Source organism: Canis aureus, chromosome 5 (genome assembly GCF_053574225.1).
Source record: "Canis aureus isolate CA01 chromosome 5, VMU_Caureus_v.1.0, whole genome shotgun sequence".
NCBI classification, from domain to species: Eukaryota; Metazoa; Chordata; class Mammalia; order Carnivora; family Canidae; genus Canis; species Canis aureus.
In genome coordinates this window covers 53,569,456-53,591,155 of record NC_135615.1, presented here as the reverse complement: position 1 = coordinate 53,591,155, position 21,700 = coordinate 53,569,456, and the positions used below count along the sequence as shown (strand labels likewise).

The window sequence follows — 21,700 nt, the reverse complement described above, 5'->3', positions numbered from 1 at the left end:
TCTCCCTAATCCACTTTAATGAACAGCTCTTCTAGAGCAAAGCTAACCATCTGGCAGACACAACTCCCATACTTTTTTTAGTCAGAGTAATTGAATATGAGGATGTGATAAGGAGAATGAGATTTTGCCGAACAGAGCTGATCCTGGTCAGCAATTCCTAGCTAATCAGTGGCTAATCCTACTTGGGTTGCATGAAACCTGAAGCTAGTTAACTCTCAGCTTCTCTCAAGCACTCAAGAGTCACTTTCTAGAAACAACGACAGCATCTAAAGGGCAACCTTTGCTCTTTGCACCTACCACCCAACCCTTCTGGGTCTATAAGTTTCATCCAAGTTCAGCCTCCCACCATGATGCCAGCCCTTTTACTTACCTCATCCTTGCCTTTAAGCTGCCCTGCCTCCTACTTTCCTACAAACAGCACTACTTTCTACCAGGCACAAAGGACTTTTAAGTCTTATTTCTACCACACAAGCATAAATTCTTTGAGGACACAGGCAACGATGAATTCATCTAAGACAAATGCTTTCAGAGGAAATACATCCTTGACTAATTTCAATAGAATCGCTTATATGAGATACCTACTCTGTGCAAGCACCGCACTACAGGAATCAACTCCCTGATAAGCTGTTTCCCTAGTTAATCGGGACTTGAGAAATTACTGGCAACTCCCCTCTTTTTGTAGGAGGAACTGATGTAGAACTACAACACTATTTCCTTCTTGCTTTTCATGATGAGGACCAAGTTAACTATTTCTGGTAATAAGTCCTTACTCTTCGAAGTGTGATCTGGGGACTGGTCCATGGCACTGTTGTCACTTGCATCTTATTAGAACTGCAGCAATGTAGGCTCCACGCAAGAGCCAGTGAATCAGAACGCAGTTTGACAAGATCCACAGGTGAATGATATGCACACAAAATCTCCTGATGTCTCTGTACCTCCATCCTCAATCTCATCCTTCCGTGTTCAAAACTCTGCACCTATATTTAAGAGGCTAAGTCTGAATAATAGAATCCTTAAATATGCTTCATCAAAATTCTTGAAGAAAATTCAAGTTTCTTTCTTATAACAGCATATTTTGCCTTTGGTTTCATTTTACTGGACTTTAAAAAAAAGTACATCTGATGTAACATATCAAACGATATAAAATTTTAAGTGTAAAGGGTTAGTAATCTCATCCTGGCCACCCATGAAAATCAATGTTAAAAGTTGACTGTGGGGATGCTTGGGTGGCTCAGTCAGTTACGCGTCTGACTCTACGTTTCGGCTCAGGTCATGATCTCAGAGTCATGAGACGGAGCCCAGCCTCAGACTCCATGATCAGCACAGAGCCTGCTTGGGTTTATCTCTCCCTCTCCCTCTGCTCCTCTCCATCCCCACACACCTGCTCATTCTCAGTTTCTCAAATAAATAAATCTTAAAAAAAAAAAAAAGTTGACTGTGTGACTTCTCTATCCAGGTTCATATATCCTTACACAAAATATAATGTGCACATAAATAAGTTGTGAGTGATGGAACAATCGTATTTTTCAATCAGCTCCAGAAAGTGGGGAATGACACAAAGAGGCTGTTAATCTAAATAAGCATCAGCTGCCTACACCTGCCCAAGCCAGTTCTCAGACTCCCTAGGTGCTAAGGAGCATTTTCACAGTAATCTGTGCATAATCACCAACCTCTAAGCAATAAAATGAAGATGAATAAAGTGGACAGAGTAAATTCCCAGGTTACAAAGACTTGAGCCTTTGCGTGTGATGTATTTCACATGGTGATATATGTGTGATACAAATGTTTATGTAGTCAAATCAGCACATTCTGATATTTTCTTTCTCCATTACAACTGGGTGGCATTGACAGTGATGAAAATCAAATAGTTTGATTCAGAGGACCAAAGACACTGTAACCATGATTCACCCCTAAAGTCAAATGTAATGTTACAAAGCCAGGAAATGGTTTGGTTATGTATTCACAAGTTTTCTCTATATGAACAACATGTATTGCATAGGCATCTATATGGGAGATTGTGTAAGTAAAAAGGAACAACTACTTTGCAGGAAATGAAAGTTGAAGCATATCCTAGGACAACAGGTAGCTGGAATAACGAAAAGAAGGTAAAGCTGAAGAGTAACCTTAACAGGAATGAGAGGTAAAGGTGCACATCCAATGATGCACTCGCCAACTCTGCTGATAGATGGATGCCTTATTGTGGGACCAGTCTAATTCTGGAGGCACTAGTATGCATGGCTGTTAGCTACTCAAATTAGCTCAGGTGGTATTTATACATGACTGGAAAACTGGCTGCACCTTTTTTTCTACAGATAGGAATTTGATGGGTTCATCTAGAGCCCCTCCAAGGGTTTGTAAAAGACTCAAAGCCCTCTGTGACAGAGTGGTTTTCTCTGATGACACAACTAACAGCACAGAGCCTGGTATCATGAGAAGTGGAGTCAAGCCTTATAAAGAGAGATTTCATCCCACATCTTAGCTCCCCAAATATCCAAATCCTAACACTACTGTGTTCTTAACTTTGACCCAAAACTCCTGGTCTGATCTAGTGAGATGTGCAGAAAAACTGAAACAAAAAGAATCCTTAAATAACTGAGCAAGTTTAGGGGAGTTCAGATGGCGATACAATAGAAGGCCACTAAGCCCCAGAGCCCTACTATCAGGGCACTGATCAGAGTTCCACCAGCCCAGATTCAAACTTTATTTTTCTTCTTTTATGTGACCTCACTTGTGTATAATAGAACTCCACCACAAGAGGAGATGTGGTAAAACATGAGGAGGTTTGAAACATACTTCAAAAAGGGTGATATTTTAAACATTTATTCCCTGTAAATTGCTCTGCCAACAATACCCAATGGCGTGACTTTAAAACGAGGCATGACCACAACAAGAAGAGCTAGGAACCAGTGCCAGGGAAGCAGAGCTAACTGCGGACCAGGTAACGTGCTAAAGGGCTTATCCACACTATCTCATACTACATGTCAGTAATCACTAAAACAGCTCAGGATGTTAAAAATTATCACCATGTTAAAGATAAGGAAAAAGAGAGAGATTAAGAGGCTTCCAAGGGTCACACAACCACAGTAGCCATGGAGATGCCTACTGATAGTGAGTTTTTCTGCTCTTGGCATCTCACCTTTTCCTGCAGAGACTCCACAGTAAATCTGCAAACATACGGCAGGGAATAAAGCACTGGATTTCAAGTCACCATATGTGAATCCGAATGCTGGCTCTGCCACCTGCCCCAGGCAAATTACCTAACATCTCTGAATGGCAGAGTCCTCATTCGAACATGGGATGTTTGAAGAAGTAAAAAGGTTTACAAAGAAAAGACAGTGCCTGGCATGCAGTAAAACTTTACAAATATTATACCCCCAAAGTGCATTCATCCTTAGCCATTTAATAGAATTACAGAGACTTAACCTGGATACATACTTCCAGGCACTTGCTCCATATCACACAATATACAAACAAATAGCATCAAGTTACTTAATCATTTTGTGGGAAGAAAGAAGACAGCATCCACAGATACACTGAAAAATGAAGGTGGGAACAAATGTCTATGTTGTTTTATCTTTTCCATTAGGGCAAAGCTTGAAACAAATTGACAAAGGTTTTTATTCCCCTAATATCAGTCCAATTAATTCAACAGATTTTGAAATTAACATAGGTTTCAATTTAGGCGCATTATTACTTTTTAACTAGTGCTGCATATCTAGGCTACTATTTATGACACAAATCTTATTTAGCAGAAAGTCTCCTTACACGCTGGACGACCTACCGGGCTCTCTGAATCTCATCAGCACAAAAGCCAAAAAAAGGTTAATCCCGATTTAGCCGCCTAGACATTAAAAGCTGATCAGCTCGTTCTGTCCTTTTGTTCTGTTCCACCTGCACAAATCCTCCAGGCTCTGTCTCACTCTGCTCCAACATGCTGGGGGTCAGGAGGGCCCCAGGCTGGTAACAAGAAGGGACTTCACCAAGACTGTCCCATCCCCATCCCTACCCTGTACACGTGTCACTGCCAGAGGGTTCACACATGGTGTCCACAAACTCAGAGGAGAAAATCATCCATCTGTCCCCAGCTTTGTGTTATGCAGGGTCTTATCAGAGTTTGTATATCCTCTTTATTTTTGCTTAAAAAAGAACAAGAGAAAGAAAGCAATTGGATTATTGCAGTATCAGGGGTTACAATTGTGGCTGGCATATCTGCAACTAAGAATGTCCAGAAGCTGCAGCACTCTGGGTGCCAACCCCAGAAGAGCTGAGAGAAGACAAAGCAAGCAAGCCTAAGAGTCACAGAGAATTCTGCAGCTCAGTGGGGGGTTTTGCCATCATTATACAAACAAGCAAGAAAGAAAATGAACCAGCAGGCAGAAAATCATTTGGTCTAACAAATGCATGTTCCTGATTTTAAAAGAAAAGCAGGTCCAGAGGTGTGGGGGGGGGGGGCAGGGATCCCAAAAAGAGGCCTTCCTTTGACCTAATGTTCTCCTCTATCAATTCCTTTCTCTCTTCCACTTACTGCCTTGGCTCAAATCCTGCTTCCAAAGGACTTACTAACTGTAGGTTCATAGGCAAGTTATTTAAGGGGAAACCTTAGTGGCTCAGTGGCTGAGCATATGCCTTTGGCTCATGGCATGATCCCGGGGTCCTGGGATCGAGTCCCACATCGGGCTCCCCACAGGGAGCCTGCTTCTCCCTCTGTCTGTGTCTCTGCCTCTCTGTGTCTCTCATGAATAAATAAAATCTTAAAAAAAATAAAATAAAATAATAAATGATGTTCCCTTATTTCTTCATCTATAAAAAGAGGATACTAAGAGTCCATACCTCATGGAACTACTGTAGGGATTAAATGAGTCCCTGCAAAGAGTGCTAGACTCATGAGGAACACCACAAGGCCATGCTAAGTTTGGATCTGCACAAGTCTTCAGACTTGGACTGGCTACTACACTTGAGGATATCCCTCAGTGATGTGGGATTCACTATAACACAGAGGAGGCACTTCAAGTAAAGAGACTGAGGGTAGCATACAGTCTACTGAGGAGGGGTTATGGACTTGAACTCAAGGTTTTAGACATAAAAATCTGAGCAGGTATTAGACAAAAGGACCCACAAGTGGACTGGGCCTTTGGGAGATGTCCACTCCATCATGGAGTATCTTTGGGCCAGGACAACTGAGAATCTTTGGGCAGGAGGGAGAGGAAGACAGGCCTTTGTAATGGGAAGCCAGGAGGCCAGGAGGTAGCCCACATCCAGCATTAGTGACAGGAAACTCAATGAAAAGATCAGGAACACTTCTGTGTTAGTTCAGGGCTTTTGAGTGTTAGAAACCAAGACAGAATTAGATGTATCTGAGATGTGTTGGAGGAAGCACTTGTAAAGACAGCAGCAGAAGGGAGCCAGAGAAGGCAGGGGAGAACTATGAGACTGTGATGCAGGTCTGATTCCTATGAAGAAGTAAGAGGCAGGAGGAGTCTGGGCAAGGAGAGTCCCAGAAAGTCTTGGCCAGGCCAATGGGAAGTACTCGAGCCAAAGTTGCCTATAACCTATAGAAGAAAGGGCTAGTGTCAGTCTGTGCTGGTCACTGGCTGAGAGGAGTCTATAGAAGTGAGGCTCCAGCAGGAGAATTTGGTGGTGGGTCCAGAAGGACAGCAGCAGGGGCCATCAGTCAATTATGCTCCTGGAGCAGAAAACCTGAGACTTCATTTTCACAGCCACCACACTCCACTTGTGCTGCAGAAATTAATTCTGTGGCTTGGAAGAAGCTCCTCCATGGCTCTTGGATACCATCTCTTACCTAGGGTTAGCGGTCTGGGGGCCACACCGGCTCTCAATCTCTCCCTCCTCTACCATCTACTGGAAATTCCTTCATCCTCCACTATTATCATGGCAGAGTTTGGTGGCTTATCTGTCAGTGTGACCCAAATGCTCATTTCTTCTGGGAAATCACACCCTTCCGGATGAGAGATGGCTACACATATCCAGTGGGTGAGGGAATCCCCCGGATGCCAAAGTGGATTGGAGGATTGTACACACACTTCCCCTGGCCCCATTATGCAAACAGCTCTACTGCCCTTGCTGCCAGGACAGTGACTTCTTGCCTGTTCAGGACCCTTGAACACAAATTGTCTAAAGTGCTTTGACCGCAGAGATAGTTTGGACTTCAAGAGACCGTGACTGTGGCCTCTGGCAGATTATCATTTTCAAGTCTTCCAGCCCAGAATGAGACAGATAGAAAGCACAAAATCTCCAATGGGAAAAATCACCAGGAGTGATTTCCCTATGGCCTAATCATATTTCCCAGACTCCCGTATTTTTCCTATTGGAGACATGGTGTCATAGAGAGGGTTCTGATTTAATGTATGTACTGCATCATAAAGGAAAGCCCTCCATCCTTTCAGAGAACTGCCTCCAAGGTAGTGCATCAACCATGGCTTCAAACATTTCCAGGATTTTCTGAGGTCAGCTCCTTCTGAATAATGGATGGTGTAGAACAAGGTAAGATCGGCAGAAACTATGGTCTTGATCCTATTCCCACTTCTCTTTTGCTGTAAAGTCAGATCCCTAATCAGATCTATAGCTGTTGGGTCAAGCTTTCTGTGAGTCTCTGGATAATGGTGCTGGCTGAGATTCTGCAGACAGGAAAAGCAAACACATACCCAGAGTAGATATCTATCCCTGTGAGGATGAGCCACCAGCCTTTCCAGGGCAGGCCCACGTAGCCACTTTGCCACCAAATGACCAGTTGGACTCTTCAAGGAAAATGCTGTTACAGGGGCTCAGATCTGGCTCTCTTGCAGACAGGGAGGGCATTTAGAGGTAGCAAGGGCTACAGATGATGGTGTAGAACTCATGGCCACTACTCTGTCCACACCACCAAATGCACTGCATGACCTTGGGCAAATCACATGGCCTCTCTGCATCTCAGTATCCTCCAATGAATAATAAGGGAGATTGGACTATATGTTCCCTGAAACCTCTTCCATGTCCAACACTATGAACCTCTATGACATGAAGATCTGACATATCCCTAAATAGGGATGGGGGTGGTCCTCTAACTGTGAGTTGATGCATAGCAAGCCTTCTCTTGAATTACCGCAATTACTATTGACTAGAGAAATTCACAGCAGTCTGAAAAGTGAAACATGAGGTTTTGTTGCTTTCAAGTAAACTAAGCAAATGTCTAGTAAAGAACCTACTTTAATCAAAAGAGAAAATGTGGTTATTTTTTATTTCACTAACTTGCATGCGAGTGGTTAAAAGCAAAACGAAACTACAACTCTTTAAACCTCTGCCTCAAATTCACTACTCAATCAGGTTTGTAATCACCACCAGCAGGGTTCTCAGTCTAACTAATTTTAGACAGGGTATCACCAGGGTGAGAGATGTAACCAACATGATAAAATCCAGATGTTTACTGATCACATTTGAGGTTTCAGGGCCTGGGCCAGTTAACTGTTTTCCTGCCTGCTCCATCCATGCTTCTCTTTTCTGAGAACTTCCTTGTTACTCTTGTCCAGCTTGACCCTATACAAATTATTTAATTTCTCTGTAACTTGCTCCATGTCTTTGCCTATAAAAAAGACATAACCAGGTCTACCTCCCAACATAGTTGTGAGGATTAAATGAGATCACGCACATAAAGTGGTTAACCCAGATCTGGAGTGTTTGAGGTCTTAAATCATGGTGATTACCATTAGTATGATTTGTTGGTAATTGAACTGCCTCATTCTGCAATCCCCATGCCACTAGATACCCTCAGTTCTATTTGCCTCAGCTGTGGGTGTGCTCCCAATTTTCTCAGCCCTTGGGAGGAAGTAAACTTTAATTTCCCCTGTTCTCTTGTTCTGGACATTGGCATTCCACTTGTATCTAAACCTTGGTGATTTCCCAGCACCCAGGATCTTATGTGGAGATATGAAGATATCCAAAGTGAAGGTAGAAACAGCTTGATTTCAAATATCTTAAATAGTCTCCCTTTCCTTCACTCTGAAACAGTCTATTCCAGGTGTAGCACAAAATCTGTGAAGGAAGATTTCATGTGCCAAACAAAGGTAAGCCAATGGCTCAGACTGGGTCCAAAGTACCAGAGTCTAATTTGGGGACAATGACTAATATGAGCTCAAAGCAAATAATGGGATGAAAAGTGTTGTCCCTAAAATGATTTCACTACAAAATAAAATTCTGCCTTTTCTCCACCTAATTTAAAAGCAGTCCCATTGAAACTCTTATTTTTCAATGGAAGGAGGCTATAAGTTTTTGATACCACCAACCAATATCTAGTTGCAGGTGATGGTTTTCATACTTTCCCCCCATTTACTTTTAGGTGTGAGACAACCAGGTTTAGTCATCCTAAAGTCACAGACAAGAAGGCAGACACAGAGTAGACGTGCAGTTTGCTTGGGATCACAGAGGTGAAGGAACAGCTCTACATTCTTTCTTATTTAGACTAGATTGGAGTCAGCAAAATTCTTCTGGAAGGACAGAGATAGTAAATAATATCAAGCTTTGCAACCACACATGGCTTCTGTTGCATTTTCATCTTAACCACATTTTTTCCAACACTTTGAGAATATAAAAATCTTAGCTTACTTGCCACATTAAAACAGGTGGTGGGCTGGATTTGGCCTGCAGGCAACAGTTTGTCAACCTCTGGACTAGAACAATTTTGTTGATGTATTATTTGCATTTTACTTTTTACCCTGTCCCATGAGCCAGATAAAATTTTAAAATGCCTTCAGATTTTACCACTAGTTTTTGTTTTTTTTTTTATAGGGGAGGTGGTGTTTTTTTGTTTTGTTTTGTTTTGGTTTTGGTTTTTTGTTTTTTGGGTTTTTTTTGTTCAATAGTAATTATAGGATTTTGGATTCTTTTTTCATAGTTAATTATCTTTCCAAAGGTTCTAAAAATAAATGAAAAATTTATAGGTCTCTAACAGATTCTTCTGCCTAAAATAGCTAAATAATTTAACTATACTTCTCTGAAGAGCAAAGTGTGTCAGTCCAACCCCTCTGATTTAAAAACATCCTAGGTAGTCTAAACTTCCAAAGATTTCACATAGTGTTATTTCCAAAAGTTTCTGGATATAAAAGGGAGACAGAATGGGGTTTCTGAGCTTAAGCTAAACTTTACTACTTGTCAGCACTCTAAACCATTGAATCTTTCTCTGAAAAATTCATCAACCCATATGAATAGCACACTGAGAGGTTGAAATGAATATAAAGATTCAGATTCTTTCATCAACATTCATTTGTCTGAGTATTTAGTCCTCATAACTTTTTTAGGGGTTAAAGATCACTTTCCTTGTTGACTTAGAAAAAGCAAACAGGAAATCAATACCATGTTAATAAATACTAGGGTCACCCTAGGTCAAAATAAGTCATTCTTCAAATGTTATTGGCCTTAATCTGTTATGGGAATTGTTCTTCTTATGTCCTAGAGTTATAGGAAATGTGAGGTTTCAGTAAACCAGATGCTAAGATGACTTTCTTCAGAATCTATTCCATATGCTAATTGTTTCACAAACCCACTCATTTCTCAACCAGGTGGGTCAGGATTTTTTTGGCACAGCGTTGATGAAAAGCGTATCCCATATGTTATACATTACACAATTGGTATCTACCCAAGAGTCAGGGTCCATCCCTCTCCTCCTTTCCTCCACCTTCCTTTAGAAAATTAAGGATGGAAACAGACAGAAGCTGGATACTGTATGTGCTCCATCAGTTCCTGCAGAAGCATTTCTAAAACCCAGGCCCCAGGTGACAGTCTTTGCCTGCTGTTCTATACACTCACCTGTTTGTTTCTCCTTCATGGGCTGCAGGGTCACCCTCCAATCACTTTTGCATCTTTGTACACTTCCTTAGGATTTTCCCCCTATCCCCTTAGATAAAATAATTACAGTATAAACTTCCAGTTATAAAATAAAAATATGTCATGGGAATATAACATACAGCTTGGTGACTATAGTTAATAATATGGTACTGCATATTTGAAAATTGCTGAGTATACTTTAAAAGTCCTCATCACAAGAAAAAAAAAATTGTAACCTTGTATGGGGGATGGATGTAAACTAGACTTACTGGGATAATCATTTGGCCATATATACAAATATTGAATCATTATGTTATATACTTGAAACTAAGATGATTTTATATGTCAATTATACCTTAATAATTTTTTAAAATAAAAACTACACTTTGGGCTATTTCTATGATGTTTTAAATTTGAATTTGTCATATACTCCTATCTAAATAAAACCAACCAGATTTCATACGTAAAATATATAATCTACCCATCAACCATATTTAAAAGAAAATGTATAATCCATACAGAAATTATCATCCAAGTATTTGTTATTCCTACTGCTAAATCCTACTTCAGTCACTAGTCTTGGACTTAGTTATTAGAGGCCCTTCTCCAACAATTACACTGTCTAGGCAAATAACAAACCACATACCATAGAAACCAGTGGTTCTCAGAGTTTTATGTGCACAAGAATCAGGAGAACTGGTCAAAGCTACAGATCACCAAACCCCAGAATGGATTTTAAATGTCTGAGGTAGGGCAGCCCTGGTGGCGCAGCGGTTTAGCGCCGCCTGCAGCCCGGGGTGTGATCCTGAGGACCTGGGATGGAGTCCCATGTCGGGTTCCCTGCATGGGGCCTGCTTCTCCCTCTGCCTATGTCTCTGCCTCTCTCTCTCTCTCTATGTCTCTATGAATAAATAAAATCTTTAAAAAAATAAAAGAAAATAATAAAATGTCTGAGGCAAACCCTGGAAATGTGAATTTCAGCAAGTTCCTGAAGATTCATCAGGTGAATCTGATGTAGGCAGTCCACTGAAAAGCTACACAATCTAACAGATTAAGACCCTTTTGGGAAACACTCTAAAAAATCATCGGGTAAAAGTTGGTTTCATTTTGCTTAATGATGCCAAGATGAGAGTAACATAATCATCATTAATTTGTAAAATTATAGGTCTTATACATCCATGTGTTAAGAGTTCTCCATACACAAAAAAACAATAGGATGTATATATAGAGAGAAAGAAATAGATTTCAAGGAATTGGCTCAAGGAATTGTGGAGGTGTGCCAAGTCCACAATCAGATGGAGGAGTCTGGCAGTTGGAGACTCAAGAAGGAGCTGCCATCTCAGTCCAGAGACAGCCTGCTATAGAACCAGGAAGAGCCAATGTGGCATATCAAAGCTGAAGGTAGTCTGATGGAGAATCCTCTCCATCAAGGCAAAGTCATCTTTTGTTCAAGTCTTCAACTGATTAGATAAGGCTCACCCACATTAGAGGGTTTAATGAGGTTTACTCAAAGTCTACCAATTTAAATGTAAATCTCACCCAAAACATCCTCACAGAAACAGCAAGAATTGTGTTCACCAAATACCTGGGCATTGAGATCCAGTCAAGTCAATACATAAAATTAACCATCACAGTCAAGTTATCCAATACAAGGAGTTAAGATTTGGGAGACATGGATCATAATCTCGTACCTCCCTAATTATCTGATTCATCAGTTCTTCAGCCTTAGTGCCATCTTTAGGATAGAACTTCTAAAGTAAAATTCCCATCTTTAACAGGCAAGTAGAGCAATCAACAATTGTTAAGTGTTGTTGCTGATCATACCCCTCTCCCCAACCCATCCCAAGTTACCAGAAGAATAGTTGGCAAACATTTCCAAATAATTCACTGTAGCTAAGAATATCCTCAGTTAACTTCTTCATTTAGGAATCAAAGCCTTCAAATTCTTTAGTATCACACTCTAACTAATTGGATAAGCTAATTACAAAGTAAAAGAGTATAATAGACTTTAGAAGTGGGTATGAGGTTTTCTCAACACTTTAAATGTACAGGTTGCAGGATCCCTAGGTGGCTCGGTGGTTTAGCGCCTGCCTTTGGCCCAGGGAGTAATCCTGGAGTCCCGGGATCAAGTCCCTCATCGGGCTCCCTGTGTGGAGCCTGCTTCTCCCTCTGCCTGTGTCTCTGCCTCTCTCCCCCTCCCCCCCTCTTCTCTGTCTCTCATGAATAAATAAATAAAATATTTAAAAAATAAAAAAAATAAATGAATAGGTTGTTAGCCCAGGATTCAGGAGGTAGTTTTCTCTGCCACGCATTCATTTAATCATTATTTAACTTTTATTAAGCTATGACCCTACTCCAGGTTTTGACATGCTAGGAATATTAACATGAGTTAAGACAATCAATTGCTGACTTCATTCAAGTGGTTCAGATAATGAGAAATAAACATACACACAGCAAAAATCATCCCAACCATTTACTGAGTGTCTACTATATGAGAGTGACCAGGCTATATATTCTTTTCTTTCAAGCCTTATAAACTTCCTGAAGGGTAATTAATCCTATTCTCCTTTGAGACCACTGAGCCTAAGAGTGGTTCAGTAACTTAAGACCTCAGAACCAGTAGTTTCTAAGAGAAAGCTATAAATCTACCACTATGTATTTCTGACTCAAATCTACATGCTCATTCTTTTTTTTTTTTTTTTTGCCAAGTTATTTACTTATTTATTTATTTATTTATTTATTTATTTATTTATGAGAGAGAGAGAGAGAGAGAGAGAGGGAGAGGCGCAGGGAGAAAAGCAGGCTCCATGCAGGGAGCCCGATACGGGACTCGATCCCAGGTCTCCAGGATCATGCCTTGGGCCGAAGGCAGCACCAAACCGCTAAGCCATACAGGCTGCCCTACACTCTCATTCTAATATAGAACTATCGAGCAAAAGAAGCCCAATAATTGTGCCATAGTCCACATGGCATGAAGAAAGAAACACAAGGATGTTTGGTTTGGAGAACATAACATTGAAACTGGCTCAAATGGGCAAAAATTTGCCACAATGAAATAATAAAGGGGATTCTAAATATACCTAACCAGCATAAAAAGTGGTATGGTAAAATGAAAGTGCCTGTTTTTCAGTCTCCAAGGGAAGACTGCTGTAGCAGAAGATAGGGACATAAAGATGAATTCAGAGATGGGGCTCAGGGTGGATAAAGCCTTGAATATGGACTTTTCCCTGTAAGTCTGGGGGGTTTTAAATTAAGAGTCTGCCATTACAATGGGAACAGCATCCTGTCATAGTCTGAATAGCCAGGATTCAACTACAGTTATTATTCAACTGAATTATTGACCCTTTTTCCATTCAATCAGCAGTTACAAGGGAATAGAAAGCTCCTAATTTTGAAAATAGAACATTAAAATCAACCTGTTCATGAGTAATATGATAGCTCCAATTTTAAAAATATCTAGTTATCATAAAATGTTTAAAACGATACTTGTTTTAAAGGAGAAAAAATCTGTTATGTTATGTTATTATGTTCTACATAATAAAATGTTCTTTATATTCTAATAACCAAAGCATTTGGTGTGTATTTTCTTATTGTAAGCTACAAATAAGTTGAACAAAGGTAATTACTTTCTTGTCAGCCCTTCCTTCCTCACAGAGGACTCCCCATCATCTCTGTCATTTCTGCCCTCAACAGTGTTGCTGGCAATCATATCACAAACACCAATGAGAAATAGAAAAATGAAGGCCAGCAATTTAAATAAAGTACTTCAACTTTTTCTGCAGAACTTTGATTTATTTGGGGATGCTAGTTATAAATTCCACACATATTCAAACAATGGGTCGGCCCCATTCAATTTGTGTCTTTTAATGAATTGACATTGTATTTGATTTGCGATTTAATACCATACATTATGGAAGCTCAGGCTTTAAGTGCACACTCTTACAGCACACTCTGAAGTACTTTTAAAGTGAGGTTTAAAATAACTATTTGTATATTATTCAAAAGCTTACTTCTCTTTAATCTTTAAGTCTTTAAGGTGAAAAGCTACTAGTTCTTTCCTACCATTTATTTAATCGAGATTCAAAATATTCGCTTTTGGAGGGTAGAGTTCAATAGAATTCATTTATAGGTACACACTTTATTCTCAATTTCCTTCATAATTCTGACTATAAAAATCTACCAAATAATTGTTAAATGTTTCCTTAAATGACCATCAAAGGAAGCATGGGTCTTTGATATTCCCTTTTAAAAAGATACTCTCATAAACCTCCAAGGGAATAATGAGGAATTTTCTTTTACTTTTAAAAGGAGCCTCAATGCTTCCCAAGTTGACCAACACTGCTTTCCAAAGGTGATATCTAGCTAGTTTAACAAACGAAACATCCTTGTTATTTTGGAGGCAATAGGGTAGGAAATGCATGTTTTGTACAAATATTCCAAATTTTCTTGGCATTTACATGTACATTTGAATAATGAAATTTCTGCAAAGTGGAGTCTGGAAGAGGATATCCAAATGCCAACACAAACAACTACGATCAGAGTGTACAGTTTCAAGAAGCACTGACTACTGAAGAAGTTACTCTGCTCCAGAACATTTGGCTGGAGAACTTACACAAGAAAAATCTGTAACAAATCAAAAACCGTAACGACAGTCTTTAAGATGAAGTCCAAGTTCTCTACTTCCCCCCAAATTTTGCTGTATCAAACACAACACATAAGTTAGCCATCACCTGAGGCTACTTGTCTTGTTCACACAAGCCTTCGACATCAGTGGGTATTAGCGAGTAAAGGTAAGCACACACATCCACACACACAAGAACAGCAGGTTTAGAAACCAGGTGTAACGTAGAGCAAGTATCTACAGCTATTTGATTATACAAATCAAATTAATGAAAGTTATTTGCTTAATCGGGATTTTTTTTTTTCCATAAAATGTTACAGAACTTGCCATGCTAAGGGGCTTCTTTCCTCAAAGGTCTTAGTTCTGTCCAATCCTTCATTCTATGTGTTTTCCATTCCCTCTAGTATAGAATAAGATTACATAATCATCACCAACTTTTAAAGGGCCTTTCATATTTGTGTGTGATTCTGTTTATGTGTATATTCTTTTCTCTTCCAAAATGCTAAGAGATTCCGTTTGGTCTCCTGAAAACCTAAATCAATTCTTGGATTAAGTCAAATCAAATTGCCAGTTCCAAATGTTGCCTAGAGCTCTAGAACACAATTGTGCTTGTGGAGAGTGTCCTGGGGTTACTGGTCAGCCCTGCTGTGGGTGTTGGCTTGGTTCCTTGCATAGCATCTTAGGAAAGGTCTGTACTTGTTGGGAGAAGAAAAAATCCTTTTTGGAAAGACCCATTCTTTAAAAAGGGAAGTTTTATTTATATTCTGAGAAAGGGTGATTGGTTTAACTGTTGTGAACCAAATGTACAAAAGGTACAAAGCATAAAACCAAAACATTTGTCCATCCAAATCTTTGAGCATCTGTGCTCTGTGATGAGAATAAACAGACAAAATGGATATGTTTTCTCCCCTCTAAATGCTAAAATCTACTGGAAGAGACAGCTACATAAATAGGTAATTAGTACTATATAATACATGCTACAAGAGAGTATGTGAATATAGTGATGTGCAACCCCAAAAGAGGGGAGGATTTTTGTTTTTGTTTGTGTGATTTTCCCCTTTTGCTGGCATCTCTTTCAAGAAGCCTCCTGAGACAGAAGCAAAACAAAGACATACTGAATATGCATCTGGAGGCATCACACAGGGACGCAGGTTTCGTTGTATCAGGAATGAATAAGGTGCTGATTATATAAGTGTCATTACCTGCCTGTGTTGAGCTGTGACTATTTCTAGCACATTGCTAAGAACTGAGGCTTCTCAGCAGCAGTGCCAAGGAAACTGTTGGAGGTTGCCAGTCATTTTAGAGAAATGCCACAGAACACTGCATGCCAGATGGCTACTGATGAAAGTGATGAAGGTTCACGCTTGGAAATGAAGTCCAATTCCATATTTGGTCCTTCTTTCCTTCTTTCTCTGTTGAATGCATAAGAGAGTACAAACTCAGCCTTATTCTACTCCCGTCACACAAAATCCCCATTGTCCTTTCTTCCATTAATAAGGTCCTGGAGAGATGGAGTCAAGTTAAATCTGCTTTATCCCAAAGCCTCAGAGGTCCCACAGTCTGGTGTCTCACTGAGTTAGGCCTTTTCTCTTTTACCTCCTCTTATTCATGACTGCCAGAAACGACTGTCAATGGAATCCACTCAGGGTCGGCCTGCCAGCGACTCAAGTTTCTGTGAGGTAAGTTTTTCCCATCCCAACATCTCATGGGAGGTGAGGAAAAGAAAAAGAAAAAGAAAAAAAAAAAAAAAGAAATGCCCTGCTGGAAATGTTTTATAATGGTTATGCTTTGTAGAAGACTTTCACCTACTCTCTGTGGAAGACCTTCCATATAAGCACACCCCTCCCTGCCACCTTTTCTTTCTCTGACTAGTATAGAATATTAGGAATAATTGCTTCTTCCTCATTCCTAACATGCTAGTTGGAGGGGGAGGGGGCTCTGCTGGGACAGTGATCCTGGTCTATCTCCCCTTCTCTTCTCTATCTTCAAGGAAGTGAAGTAGTAATGAGAAAAAAAAAAAAAAAAAAAAAAAAAAAACCTGAGCCTGCTTCTCCTAGCACCTTGCTTCTTTCATGCTAGGAGCTAAGTCACTTCTGTTCCTCCATGGTGGCTCCTGGACAGGTGAGTCTGCTTAGTCTGGGCTAAGCAACAGCTGGATATCTTGCCTAGAATCATAGAATCATCATCCAAACTAAGGTTTTAACATAGTAAAGGTGACATTTTGGTACTCTATATGCTATTAGGTCCCTTCAAAGAACCCTGGCAGATGAGAACAGTGATGTGAACTCCAAAAAAAAATGGCCTTCACTGTTTCTGAGATTTTTACTGGACAGAAAGCACCATGTTGCTTTCTGTTCTTTGCCCTTAAGATGTAGGAGGCCTTACTAGGAGAAAGGGAAATAGGAGCAGATTTCTCAATCTACCCTGATGGCAACAAAAAAGCCCCAAGATGGAGCAGAACATCTCAGGAAGCCTTTACTTTTTGAAGCCTTTACTTTAACTTGGTTCTTGTCCTCTAGGGCAGGTAAAAAGCATTCCGACATTCAGGGATTCTGGGCTCATAACTGTCTTGGGACTCTTCTTTTCCTCCCATCTACCATATTCCCATAACTACATCTCCAAAAATCCTTCGTAAAGTTTTCCTAGAAGTGTGCTCTGGTCTCTGACAGCCAGATTGATGTTACTCTCTACTTTTTCACTGTATCTTGCCTAAAGGCATTTGAATGAATGAATGAGTAATGATAAAAGAAATGGAATGTCCCTTGCTTGCCCATCTGTAAAAGAGAGATGGGAATTTCTCTGATGTTCTTCAGGGTTACTTTTCTGCCCCACTAAAAAGTCTCAGGGCCAGCTGGAGATCAGAAGTGCCTCATTTGGTAACATAAGAAAGTGTGAGAACATGCAGCTTGATTTTCATCACACTGGACTCTGCCCTGCAGTGCCTTAGACACTGGGGTTAGCATAAGATCTTTAATACTTAGGCTTCAAGTATTTTCACTGGGACCAGACAGCTGGACCGCCCAGCCTGAGACCAGGTCTCTACCGGCACAGGATGGTGAGGGAGAGGGCAGTGTTCCAGGCAATTTGGAGGAATGGAGACTGAGCTTGGCTAGAAAAGACCTGAGAAAAGCAATTTTGATGCCTGGATAATCACCCCTGTTGCTTGCAAAAAGCATGCCAGTGGAAACCTGTCCCAGGAGTTTCCTAAGCTTAGAAAGTAAAATGATTGAAGCTCAATCCAGAATAAGGGTAGTGAGGCAATTAAGCAGGGGAAGGAGTGGGGCCTTTGCCTGGAGCAACTTCTATCCCATCAATTGAGAGAATTTACTTGCCCTCAAAGGAAGGTTATTTCAGCACCTGGCACCAGAATTCTCAATATATGAGCTCTCCAGTCCCCTTTGATCTGCACTTACTAGTTCCTGGATTATCAGGCAGTAACTAAGGGAAAGAACATGTTCTCTAACTGCACTTGGCCTGTGGGCTGTGATCAGCAATGAGGGCTATAGCTACCACGTAGTTAGCCTACTTCATGGATAGGCTTACTCATCGGGGCTCCCTTCCAGAGATTCAACTGAACAGATTTTAGTCACCCCTAAGGTCAGACTACATCTATACCTATGCTGTGGGTTACTTTTAGCTGCCCACATCTTTCATCTCCTACCTCCCAAAAGAGGATGCCACCCAAAGAGACTCGAGGTATGATTTTTTGTTTGTTTTTTTAAGAGGGGAAGAAACTTAGGTTCAGGCAGTCCTGGATTTATCTCAGTTGTGTGACTCAGAGAAGCCATTTCATTTCTCACTTTTCTCATCTTAAAAAAAAATAAAAATAAAAAAAAAGGAAAAAAAAAAGACAATCTTATAGATTTGTTATGAGGACCAAGTGAAACATTTTATGTCAAGGACCAAAACAGCATCCTGTATGACCGGCATATAGCAAGTGCAGAATAAATGACCACTCTCTTCCCCAACCTCTCCCCCAAACAGAACCTGGAGAGCTGTTCTAGACCAATGGTTCCATTCTGGTTGTGTGCACATGAGAGCCAAATGTTTAATTCCAGGAATTTTGTGAACCGGTTGATGTCTTGTTGGGAGCTTAACAACGGCCACAGTGGGAGTATTCACTTGGCAGAAATCAGCAGACACTAGAAATCAGACCTTCCAGCCAGTGGTCTGGTTTACTGGCACACCACCAGTGGTCTTCAAGGTATGGTCCTGCAACACCAGTAACCACACTGCCTGGAATCTTTTTAGACATGCAAATTAACCAGACACACCCTGGCCTTAATCCATCACAAACTCTGGAGTTGGGGCCCAGAAATGTGCTTTTACAATCCCTTCCAGTAGGGTTGTATGTAGAATGACTAGCAGGGAGGGTAGTGTGGCCGAAGCGAAGTAGCCAGAGGGAGAGTGGGAAGAGGAGATGGGATGGTGGTGGTGAGGGCTGGAGAAACCTTGAACGATTTTGACGTGTGTTCCAAGTGATAAGGAAATGACCAAAGAAGAGTTGGTCAGTTCTGAGGAGAACACACCATGTGTTCCAAGTGATAAGGAAATGACCAAAGAAGAGTTGGTCAGTTCTGAGGAGAACACACCATGTCTTTTAAATCCCATTTTAAAGGATCGCTGTGATTGTTATGTTGAGAACAGATGGTTGGCACCAGGGTGGTAAGAAAAGACAATGGCTTGTAACAGGGTGATAGAAATACACGTTAGGAAGCAGCTGGCTTCCCGATATATTTTGAAGATACAACTAGTAGGATTTGTTCTTGAAAGTTTAAAGGTAGAGAGTAAGGGAAAGGGAGAAGTCAAGAATGACTCAAAAGTTCTTTATTCTTTAGCCTGAGCCACTGGAAAAACAGATTTTCACTGAGATACAGAAAGAACAGGCTGATAAAAGGCAGTGGGTTGGAGATTAGGAGATCAGTCCATTTTGGACATAATGAGTTTGGAAGTCTATGAGACATCAAGAGGAAATGTCAAGGAGACCATTAGAACTCAGTCTAATGAGTTTAGGGCAGGAGCCGGTCTGAAGACTTGGCTTTGGAAGTCAGCAACTTCCAGCTGGTACTTGCTGTGTCGGTTTAAGATAGTGAATGCAAATGGAAGAAGTGGGTCCTAACTCTAGAAGCTGTAAAGGCTGGATGATGTGAAGGAACTAGCAAAGGACATGGAGAAAGAACAATCAACGTATATTATTAGTTCAGTACAAATTATGGAAGGCTTCAGGGGTAAGAAACAACATACTGCAAGTAGCTCCACAACTTCAGTTAATGTTTCTCAGGACCTCCTACATCCTTTCTTAAACATCAGTGAGGCTTCACTCACAACCTTCCAAGTAAGGCAGGGTTGAGTTAACATATGAAGGGGGACCCACTGAGCCTGTCTGCTCTCCCTTTATGCTCTAAGATCCTGCAGGATTTGCTTCTCCCTAGGGAATGAAAGACTCGTTAACACAAGCTAACCACAGCCTGTAGCCAGCTCAGCAGACCAATCTGAAACTCTGCCTGTGTTTGTGAATGTTTTAGCTTTATCAAAAGGAACATGTAATTATCTTAAAAATATAATTCTCTATCTTTAAAATAAGCTAGAACACTCAAACCTTCTTAAGCCCACAATGCTTTCCCCAAGGATGGTTTAATCAATTCCCTTTTTAAGCTTTTAAAAGTCTCTGACTCATTTGAGCAAGTGGGGAAAAAAGACAAAACATCAGTATCTTGCTGGAAAGATACTGTGGTTATTGGCACTGCAACAAAAATAACACTAAAATAAAGGCTCTATGTTCTCCAAATCAAGCGTATGCCTCATCTTTTTCTTAAATCTTCCTGCATTGGGGACTTCATGAATGATTCGTGAATGTTTGCAACCTGCATGATGTGGACTCGGAATGGCCCTTCTCTCTGACTGTTCGTTCCCTCTTCGGTAAAACCAGGGCAATAATACCTACACAATAATGTGTGTGTGGGAGGCACCCAACACAATACCAGATACTCAAAACTCCCTTTCCATTACCCCGGACACAAACATGGCCCCAAGTAGTTGAAATTACCACTTCACACTTGAAAGAGCAGTGGTTGACAGCATAAGACAAGAGAATATGTACTTGGGAGTATTTTCGCCCAAGTAGAATATTCTGACTCAGTTGTGTATTTGTAGAGAACATTAGGGACACAGCGTCATCAAAACAGCTGTGAAAAAAAATACAAAATGACTTTTTAAAAAAATTACAAATGCGCAAAGCAGATATCACTGATACCTATTCCATCCATGACCTTCATCATGACTCAAGCTCTTCCTTTAGAGATGGATTAAGGATACCTACTTCCCACATTATTCTTTTCTAAATGGATAATTTGGTGCTTATTTTTGTAACCTAGTCCAAACATATAGGTTGAGAAGCATTTTAAATTTGCCCAAATCCATATGAATGCACAACACCAAGCGTGAACTCTATGTAAAAACTATGGACTTTGAGTGATAATGAGGTATCAATGCTCATCACTTGTAACAACTGGACCACCTTGGTGGGGAATGTTGATAGTGGGGGAGGCTATACATGTACGAGGCAGGATGCATATGAGAAATTGCTGTACCTTCCTCCTAATTTTGTTGTGAACCTGAAACTGAGCTAAAAAATAAAATCTACTTAAACGCTTTAAAAGCAAAACAAATTTTAAAAACATTAAAAATTTTTAAAAAGTCATCTTACAGTAAAATGTACATCTCTGTGGTCAAGAGGAGAACTCACTGATACAAGGAAAGAGTTCTTAAATATAGAGCCAAAATTAAAGAAGCAATCTTGCTCAAGGTAGAAAGCCGATGGAATTGCTGCCCCAGGCATGAGAGTCTGAATAGGAGCTGACTGAGCTTCCCATCCCAAGATTTGGTGTATGAATCACATTAAATGCAGCTTCTCCTAGCAGGTAATTCCCCCAAATGAAAGGCTTCTCCAAGGGAAATCTTCCATCTTACTTTACATGGACTCCTTCTAGAAACTTCATTAAAAATAAATAAATAAATAAATAAATAAATAAATAAATAAATAAATAAATAAATAACCTAGCAAACAACAACAAGTGATAGAGAAATTATGGTCACTGCCTTTTGTGAGAACATTATCTGAGGCCCCATACCTGACCAGCTCTGAAGAAAATTTAGAGTTGTTTCTTGAACATTCTCTCTTTCCTGAGCTTTCCTATCTTGACTTCTGTGACAAAGGCTCTCCTGGAGTCCCTCCTGCTTTTTTGGTAGGTCCTTCTCTGTTTCCCC

General features: G+C 40.4%; 1 protein-coding gene across 22 annotated transcripts in view; it reads right to left on the bottom strand.

Moving 5' to 3' along the window:
• Positions 1-21,700, bottom strand: part of LOC144314196 (uncharacterized) — a 492,303-nt gene that overhangs the window by 354,158 nt on the left and 116,445 nt on the right. Inside the window, exon 5 of one of the 22 annotated variants that reach the window (XR_013379994.1) lies at positions 15,637-15,846. The exons of the other annotated variants lie outside the window; for them this stretch is intronic. The gene's annotated coding sequence lies outside the window, so the exon portion shown is untranslated. The remainder of the gene's footprint in view (positions 1-15,636; positions 15,847-21,700) is intronic. 22 annotated transcript variants of the gene reach the window in all.